At 36.4% G+C, this 10,705-nt stretch overlaps 1 pseudogene; it reads right to left on the reverse strand.

Moving 5' to 3' along the window:
• Nucleotides 1–972: 972 nt before the first annotated feature.
• LOC100582941 lies at nt 973–3,837 on the reverse strand (annotated as a pseudogene).
• Between the last annotated feature and the right edge of the window lie 6,868 nt (nt 3,838–10,705).

Below are 10,705 nucleotides of genomic sequence, written 5' to 3' on the forward strand. Positions count from 1 at the left end.
ATTAGTTTTTAAATAAACACAAGACTTCTAGGAGTAATTTATAATAAAGTAATTCCTAATTTTTCTTTATAGATAAATCAAGTATCTACGCAATACAAATTCCTATATACTGTGATCATTTACTTAAAATAAACATGTAAGTAAATTAAGTACATGGGCATGCCTAAGATAAGCTAACATTATATATTCAGTTAGGTAGGCAACAAATTGTAGTGCCAAATGGAATAGTGTATTTGCAAATAAATTTTAAAAGCTAAGTTACTTTTTATAATTAAATACAGAAAATATACTGATTTGTTAAAATAAATAAGATGTGATATATTAACACTTCACTATAAAGAATGCATACCAGAACATTCATAAACAGTAAATGAGTCTTATTAAGAATAATTTACTACAATAAATGCTGGCTAAATAGATGTGCATATTGTGAAGCACTGTGGGTGGTATATGTTTTGCCACATACTTTTGTTATCGTGAGCTAGATAACACACGTGTACCCAATTCGGCAGTCATTTTCAGTTGCTACTAGTATCATATGTTTTAAGAAATGGGTACAGTGTGAAAAACTTAAAAAATATTCATGAATAAAAAAATGTTTTAGAAAAAATAGATATTTTCAGGCAATTATGTAGAGTCTCACTGTGTAAATTTCAAGGCAAGATTTGTTTCCTATAAAACAGATCATTGTTCTATGAGAGGATGTTTTTTACTTGTCTTATTGCATTTCTTTTGCCTCCTCTAGCATTGCATTATTTTCCTCTGTGCTTTATTTTCGTGTGCAAACGACATGCCAGTTAAAATGAAAACTATCTCATATGTAGAAAAAAGGTCTGGATTTTAAAAACCAAGAGCTAATCCTTACTAAATTACACCATCTGATTCAAGTAAAAAATGACTTAAACACTAGTGATAAAATAAAGGCAAAACACATTTCATGAAGAATGCAAAGATAACTGTCTGCTGAGTGCTTTAGTTCACATGTTTTAAAATGCTGCTGCAGGTTTTATGAGGAATTTGAGGGGAAGATTCCATAGCAGAAGGTGATAATGTGGCCTGTATTGACTTAAGTAGTGACCCAACTGGACCGTGAAACTGCAAGATGCCCACGGACTCGAGGTGCTTGTTAAAGAGGAACTCCACACTGTTGTTCAGAAATCCTTCATTTCCTCTCTCCCCAAGCTTCCCATCCTCTACTAGCTCAGTTTCTAGTATTTCATTATCTTCTTTCCTGTTAAATAACTTGTCTAAGTAACTAGTGTAAATGTTTTCCTTCTCAACTCATTCACACTTCCTTACCTCACAACAAAACTAATTTGTGATAAAATAGTTCTCCCCACCACTCACAAACTGGCTGTCCCAAGAAGATTGGTACAAGACTTCTAATTGAGCCAAATTTGCCATTCCTTTTTTCTGTTTTTCTTGGCTTACTGTATTTGATATCAAATTTTTCATTTCTAGTTGGGACCCTGACCTATTCGAGTTATTTCATTTCTCAGCAACATCAGTAGGCTCGTGTTGTGAACTAAGTTGAGTAGTTTCTGCAATAAAGTAATCAAAATCAAACTCCTGATTTGTTTCCCTTTGTTTTTCAACCAGTTGCTGTGAGGCTTCCTCAAGCGCTATCTGAGCTTTAACCAATCCATTCCTTTCACATTTTCACTTGCCTTTCTTATCAGATTTTTCTCTGCTTTATTCTTTTGGATTGAAAATCTCTATAATAAACTTGGGTTCATAGTAATGGTTAACTTCACTTGCTCTCCAAACTAAGTTATCTAAATATGATGATGACCTGACTTTGTCGTTACAAATATGTCTACACTTCAAATAGCTATTTGTTTTTATGATGATCTGGGTACTGCCAAAAAGGCTCAGTAGAGCAATTGGATCCTCCAGATACTTTATACTTTTCCCAATGTCCATCCAAATATTTCTGGGGATCAACTTGTTTTTCTTCTTCATCAGTGACATCAGACAGTGCTCTCGGGTCAAGCAGAACTTCATCAATATCAAAGTTGTTATACATAGGCCAATCATGCGCTGAAAACTAACGATCATACCTTTCCCAGTTATAAATGTGACTGTGAGTTTCATCCATAAACAAAATATCATAAACTTCATCTTCAATATGAAAAAGATGACTTGAAATTTGCTCATCCATTGCAAAATAATATATGCTCATGTAATGATGGGAGAGCGCTTCTTCTGCTGTTAACCCATCTGTAGAGATAAATGTTAAAATTTGTTCCAGGAGATCTAGTGCTTCTCAACTAATTCCCTGAAGCAGCTGAGTTAAAGGTTGCTGTGGTTCAGTCATTTCATTTCTAATGTAAACTGGAATTACACTGAGAAGCTCCTGAAAATCTTCGTCATGTATAACAGGACTAGATTCTAAAATCAGCTGCATCTGTTTGAGTTCACGTACACCTGCAAAAAGGGTTTTACCAGTCAGCATTTCGGCAAAGATGTGGCCTGCAGCCCACATGTCAATGGCTTTACTATAACTATTAGGAGAAAGTAAAAGATGTGGCGATCTGTACCATTTAGTTACCAGTCCTTCAGAAAGATGATCCTTATGGAAGTAATGAGGATCCAATAATCTCTGCAAGACAAAAGTCCCCTATCTTCAGCATCGTGTCTTCAGTATTAATGAAAAGATAAGCTGGTTTGAGATATCTCTGCAATACATTTGCAGAGTGAATATACTTAAGCCACCTTAGCAGCTGATACACGAAAAGTCTGGCATGCTTTTCCAGTAAAGGGCCCTCCTCCAGCATATTAGCCAAGTCTGTCTCCATGTAATTCTGAAAAGTGTAAATACCGTTGAGTTTGGTAAGAGAGTTCACATTGTTTGTTAATTGGCTTCCACTGGTACTAGGAATTTCAAACACTTTCACAATGTCATGGTGTCAAATCTTCTAATAATTTTGATTTCATGTAGAGCATTTTTGACACTCTGGGGATCAGTAAGGAGAATTGTCTTGATGGATTCTCTTTTATCACAGTCATTGTCTACAGCAAAAAAAAAAAAAACCAAAAACCAAAAAAACAAACAAACAAACAAAAACAAGCTATTGCCTCCACAATCCAATGGTTTTAAGTTCATATATCCAGAGCCCAGATCAAAACCATGAATGTTCATGAGACTTTCAACTTTCTCTGCTAGTTTGAAACCCTTACTATTGAGTTTTTCTTTTGAATTGTTGAACTCGTATAAACAAGGAAGAAAACTGACATCAAAAGGAAAGATCTTTTAAACAGGGAGAAGAAAAATAATTACGCTTCCACAGCAAGGTGATGTCTTGATGTTCATTGCATTTTCCAAACAGGCTTGTTCAGCTCCCCTTAGATATAAAGCTCAAAAAGCTCTACTCATATTGAGAATTTAAGAGATTGCAGTACTCATAGTTCAAGAAAGGAGCAACTACTCTGCAGACATTTAAGGAAAACACTCAAGAAGCTCAAATGGAATGAAATTATGTACTATGCACCCAGATTTACTGTGATAAATGATTTAACATTTAACAAAAATATGAATAAATATGCACACAACACCACAGGCTTTTATGAACATTCTCCTCACAGTGCAGACACATTCAGTGTTGGACTGGCCCTGAGCAGCATTGTTCTAAGGTGCTGGTAAGCACTATTTCCATTTTGTTTCTTTTCTTCCTTTGTTGCTATATATTTCATCAGAAAGCCCTGGCGGCTGTTGGTTAACAGATGTCTTTTGTTAGTGATCAGGTGGCTCCGGCTCACCACAATCACAACCAAAGCTACTGTCTATCTTACTCTGATCCAACGGGACTTCCACTCATCGAGAGAGTGTGGGCCCATGGACGGCCCCCAATGTGGGCTCACGTCTCCAGCTGTACTGGCAGCAGCAGCTGCTTTGCCACAGTTGCTGCCATGCCAAACTCTATTTCTCTAAAAGGTTGACGTTTTCTTCAGTTGACAGTATTTATTTGAAAAGGAAATGAAAGTGAAGTATTAAAATACAGTGAGGGATGTAATTCTCAAATGCCTCCCATGAACCAGCAGCATCAGCGTTACCCGGGAACTCAGTAATTTAAATGTTTATGCCCCATTCCAGACCTTTAAAACATGAATCTGAGGACAAGGCCCTGAAATTTGCTATAACAAGCCTTTCAAATGATTCCGATTTGCTTAAAGGTTTGAAAATCACGGACATATGGAGTAAAATGGAGATGTATATGAATAGGGCTCACGTAACTTAGCAAATTTTGCAGGTTAGAAAGGCTTTTTGCTGTTTAGTTGTTTCATTGTTTTAATTAATTAATTTATTTATTTATGTATTTTTTGAGACAGAGTCTTGCTCTGTTGCCCAGGCTGTAGTGCAGTAGCATGATCTTGGCTGACTGCAACCTTCACCTCCCAGGTTCAAGTGATTCTCCTGCCTCAGCCTCCCAAGTAGCTGGGAGTACAGGCATGTGCCACCAGGCCCGGGTAATTCTTGTATTTTTAGTAGAAACAGGGTTTCATCATTTTGGCCAGGCTCATCTCAAACTCTTGATCTCAACTGATCCTCCCCCATCAGTCTTCCAAAGTGTTGGGATTACAGGCGTGAGCCACCGCGACCGGCCCACATCATGCTTAAAATGTATGATAACAACAGCACAAAGAATGGATGGGAGAAAATGAAAATACAATGTTTTCAGGTCCTTATTCTGAAATTAATGGAGTATATAATTATCAGAAAGTAGATACTGAATAACTATAGATGTATATTTTAAATTAGCCTGCCACCACGCCTAGCTAATTTTTAATTTTTTTTTTTATTTTTCGTAGAGATGGGGTTTCCCCATGTTGGCTAGGCTTGTCTTGAGCTCCTAATCTCAGGTAATCCCCCTGCCTTGGCCTCCCAAAGTGCTGAGATTACAGGTGTGAGCCACCGCACCCAGCCTGTTTATTTTAATTTAAGGATTATCTTAATATACAGGTCATGAAGGTTTAGAAATACTTGACTTTGCTAAGCAATTCAAAAACAAATGATGCAGAAATAAAAAGGACACTATTAATTTCCTAAAATAGATTAATATGTAAATAAAGTCTTTGCTATGAAAACAGAAAACACTCCAGGTATTTAAATTACAATGAAATTTAAGCCAGGAGCAGTGGTACATGCCTGTAGTCCCAGCCACTCAGGCGGCTGAAGCAAGAGGATTGTTTGAGCTCAGGAACTAGAAACCAGCCTAGGCAAAACAGCAAGACCCTGTATTAAAAAAAAAAAAAAAAAATTGTGGGAGGGAGTCCAAGGTGTGAGGATCAGTTGACCCCAAGAGTTTGAGAACAGCCTGGTCAACATAAAGACATACCAATTCTACAAAAAAAAAAAAAAAGTTGTAATTAACAAATTAGCTGGGTGTGGTGGCATGTACCTATAGGCCCAGCTACTCAGGAGGCTGAGGCAGGAGGATTGCTTGAACCCTGGAGATTGAGGCTGCACTGAGCTGTGGTTGCACCACTGCACTCCAGCCTGGTTGACAGAATAATTTAAAAATGGGATATATACAGGAAACTTGTTTTCTTTAAAAGTATTGGAAAAGGATAAGGAACAGCTATCAGCAGGAATCATGGGAGGAAATCTGGAAGTGTAGAAATCAGGGAAGTTATTTCCAGTGGTCCAGCTGCCTGCATCATTAAGAAGAGCTGTACTCTAGGGAATTAGCCACTCAAACAGCATTTCTTCAATGTGTTCAGCACTTGCCATATCTGCAAGGGTAGGAAATGAATGATGTCTGCTTTCCTTCCTATTTCCAAACCTTTTATATGCTCCTCTAATTCTAGCATCTATATTGGAATCCTATTGGCAAGGGAGTCCAGGAAATGTAGTTCCTAGATGTCCAGTGCTTGACATACAGCAAGACATTAAAAGGGCAATGGCTGTTTTAATACAAAAAGAAAACATTCCACACAATCAGTCTACCTCTCTAGATGATCAGCTTTGAAACACACGTTTCTATCTACATTAAAGTATAGAAACACTCATAATAAAAATCTTGTGTATGTTCCAAGTATAATTGCATAAGTGAACAAATGATCACTCTTTTCCTTAAAAGGAAAGACACAAAATCCCATCAATTATTGGAGTCAGGTCTGGGTGCTCTAGAGAATGTTCTGGTTTACCAACATACACCTGTTACCCCATAGGAGTCTCATTTCTTTATGATATTCAGGATCAATCACCACCATGGTCATAAGGAACCACAAATAGCCAGATGAACAGGAAGATATCAGAACAGGTAGGACAAAATACCAGCTTCTAGTTCCATCAAACCTTTGTTGTGTTCTCTTTTGGAAGCAATCCTATCTTGTAGACAACAAGACCTCTAAATAAGAAGAGGACAAAGATGGAAAAATGAAAAGTAAGAATAACTGAGAGTGCAAATAAAAGTAGTAGTGAGAGAGTATTCTGTTTGCATCTCTTGTTTCTTGTATCTATGTTCTGGCTTCAGTAAAACTACTAAAATGCCAAGTCTGTGGCATATTCCTCATATATTGGTAACCTAAATATGTAAGCTCTTATTACCTAGTTGTGACATAGCTTAGATTTTAATATTCTGTTACAACTATTTCTATATATAGCAAAACCATTAGTTGTGGTAGGTGTTGCTCATTGCCTCTTTTGCTATAAAATGATTAACTTGTCAAAAGCAGTATTGTTTGAAGTAGCAGAAGAATTAGTAATATATTCACTCAATCTACATTTGGGCAAAAGCATTGGAAGCAAGAAAGGTAACTAATATTAACATTTATTTTCTAAAACAAAAAATAACCATATATCTTAGATTTGAAAGAGGTTCAATATTATCAACCTGCCACCATGTGGCTAGTTTGTTCTTTCATGGAGAGGGAGCATACAAGTGGTTCCACTTTGGATCCTACCCTTGGCAGATCGGGCACTCAGAAATAGTGACAGGTGTCATGACAGGTCATGAATTAATGAACAAGTATGGTATGGCTGAGAATAGAAGCTGACAATCATATACAGAACTGGATAATTGGTTCTCTTGATTATCAAAACCCTCCCCTACAGGGGGTGAACTTTGATGAGCTTCCAAATAGAACACAAAACATGCTCAAAATATCCATCTTACTATCAGCATAAAACCATCACAAGTATTCATGTCAACGATCCATGACCATGCACTAAACTATCCCTTACTATCTAAGAATCAGTATATATCTTACTTGTGCTCATATTTTATGCAAAGAAGATTGAGCAGCAAAAGCTTTTGACATGCCAAACATTGGGAGGATGTCCCTCCAACTTTTCCACATAACCACACAGGTATGCCATTGTAACGCAACATCATACCTCTTCAACTGATGCCACAACCTTCTAAAATCTAAGAATAAGATTTTGTTTATTTTTTTGATTTTTCCTCAGACACATTTTATGAAGTCTCCATGAGCCCATAAGAGAGGACTAATGGACAAATCTGAATATATCATAAGTAGGTACCCAGAAGTTGAAGTCATTTTCAAGGCCTGAAATTTTAACCAACTTGCAAGCTAACAAATTTGGGTGCCAGGGTCTCATGGATATTGGTGACTAACATCCATTGGGTCAGAGATGAAGAGAAGTTCATTACTCATAGAAATAACAGTTTCAGGAGTATCAACATATTTAACTAATTCCCCAAGCCCAGATGTTCTCAGGACAATGACAAGAGAATCAGATGACACCATCACCCACAATGAATTCCATTGCAAGAAGGAACAGCTCTGGGAACCCTGATATTTTATACTGGGCCCTAAATATGGCTGTCCTTTGCTCTTGAAAAATATATATTTATTATATGAGACAATAAATATACCTGTCCTTTGCTGTGGAGAGAGCAACTGAAGTACATATACATGACAAATAAATTGTATCTAGAATATATATTTTTATTTATTTATTTTTGTTTTGTTTGAGACAGAGTCTTGCTCTGTTACCCAGGCTGGAGTGCGGTGGCACCATCTCGGCTCACTGCAAGCTCTGCCTCCCGGGCTCACGCCTTTCTCTTGCCTCAGCCTCCGGAGTAGCTGGGACTACAGGCACCTGCCACCATGCCCGGCTAAATCTCTTTTTTGTATTTTTAGTAGAGACGGGGTTTCACCATGTTAGCCAGGATGGTCTTGATACCCTGACCTCATGATCCACCCACCTCGGCCTCCCAAAGTGCTGAGATTACAGGTGTGAGCCACCGCGCCCTGCCTAGAATATATATTTTTAAAAGCCCTTCTAACTCAATAGTAAGTAGACTAATAAATCAAAACATAGGCAAATATTTTGAACAAACATTTCACTAAATATATAGAAATGTAACCACATAAAAGCATGTTTATTACTTTTAATAATCAGAAAATTACAAAGTACACCACAATGAGTTTCTACTATATAAAATAGAATATATAATATTCAGAAGACTGAGAGTATTTACTTTTAACAAGGATATGGAACATATTTTCCTCACACATTGCTAGTGATCTTATAAAAGCATACAATCACTTTGGGAAAACATCTGTGAGTTTCTTACAAAGACAAATATTGTTTTTAACATGCAAATCACCGATTTCATTCTCATATATGTATATCTTATTTATTGACTTTCCTCTGTTACAAGAATATAAGCACTGTAACAAATATTCAAATTCCAAATCATTGTTTTCTAATACTGGCTGAACAATAGAATTATTTGTATATATTAAAAAAATACTTATTTATGCCCCCGTTGACATACACAGAGAGAGAGTGTGTGTGAGAGAGAGAGAGAGAGAGAAAGAGCAAGAAAGACCCCAATGCCTAGGCTGCACTCCAAACAAATTCAAGTAGAATCTTTAAAAATGGGGTCTGGGTCTGGGTATCACTGTACCATATGAAAAAAGTCCATAGGACATCAAAGCTATGCCAGCCATTATCACAAAAGACAATACTCCCCCTTGCTTGAACTATTTGAAGGAACAATTAAGTAGCTACACAAACATTTGTGGCATATTTTACAAACAAATTTGGAAATCATTGATATTAAATGCCATGATGATCAATGTCATAAATTATTTCTACCAATAAAATATCAGGAATATCACAAATTTAAAAACTAGTATACTTTATTTGGGTTGCCATATAAGAAGCCTAAAGCAGTTAGAATAGCACTTGGCGTATAGGCAGCTTTCAAGCTTTCAATGTGTTAGTAACTATATATATATACTTTTTGAGATGGAGTCTCATTCTTTCATCTAGGCTGGAGTGCAATGGCACGATCTCGGCTCATTGCAACATCCACCTCCCGGGTTCAAGCAATTCTCCTGCCTCAGCTTCCCAAGTAGCTGGGATTACAGGCGCCCACCAACACACCGAGCTAATTTTTGTACTTTTAGAAGGGAGGGAGTTTCACCATGTTGGCTAGGCTCGTCTTGAACTCCTGACCTCAGGTGATCCGCCCACCTTGGCCTCCCAAAGTGCTGGGATTATAGGCGTGAGCCATCACACCTGGCCAACAATAATAATATTAATAACTATTCTTGGTATTATTATTAATAGTGATATTCCCATTACTTTTATTATCTTCCTCTCAAAATCAAGATAAAATGTGATATAATGGACATGGAATCACAAGTTTTATTTTATTTTTAATTATAATTCTCCCAGCATATACATTTCACAAAAGTAACTAAAATTAATTTTGCCTCAATATCTTTATTATTTAAATAAAATGGTGATGTAGCCTTACAGATCAATGAGACTCTGTAGTCTGTTAAAATAATTAAATAGGAGCTAACTGACAGATACAAGTTCTAATTATTTAATATGCATTAAAAATATCAGGTTAACAAAGCTTTTGCATAATCTTATGCAATACGAATGTTAGTTTTAATCTTTTTGCATGGCTGTATCTTGTATCTGTAGCATCTCTATTTCACAATCATTTCCAGCTGTATGACAGAGGCTAGAATTAAATCTTCTACAGGTGATTTTCAGGAGTAAGGATCCATGAGTATAGCTACTTTCTGAAATTTGTGCGTGTATGTGAGAGAGAGAGGGCCACAAATTAGTCATAACATCACTCTCATCAATTATACTCAGCAACTGTAGAAGAAAAGATATTAGATTTTTAATTTAAAAGCCATAGACAAAATAACTCTCCAATTCTTATTAGAATCATGGACCCGATGATGTTCTTCTCAATATTATGTTTCTCTCTCTCTCTCTCCTTTTTTTTTTATATTAAGCTGTTTATTCACGTGCTTAGAACAATAGGAAGACAAATTAGTTGTAATGAGTAAATTATTTTTCAGATCATACATGTTATCAACTTCCATTTGCCTCCACTGAAGTTTAGATTTTAAGCAGCAATTAAATTTCCAAGTTGATTTTTGCAATCTAAGTTAAAATGATCCTTGGCAATATATCAATGAGAAAGTATTCTTTGCTTCTTACAGAATCCATATCAGGTAATGGTTACACAAGCCTTCAAATTTTCAAAAGCTTGTATTATTACTTATTGTTGTCCCTTCCTTTCTTTTTTTATTGCAGATGTCCCATATTTACCAAAATTATAAAATTCTGGTAATTTTATTTCTTGGATAGTTCTCACGGTGACCATCTCCTCTACAATACCACTGCTCCACGGAGATGCAAGTCCTCATCATTCATTGGCTGGTGTCCTCTAGTAGATGGCTTATTCTTTTCTCATCA

Source organism: Nomascus leucogenys, chromosome 25 (genome assembly GCF_006542625.1).
Source record: "Nomascus leucogenys isolate Asia chromosome 25, Asia_NLE_v1, whole genome shotgun sequence".
Taxonomy (NCBI): domain Eukaryota; kingdom Metazoa; phylum Chordata; class Mammalia; order Primates; family Hylobatidae; genus Nomascus; species Nomascus leucogenys.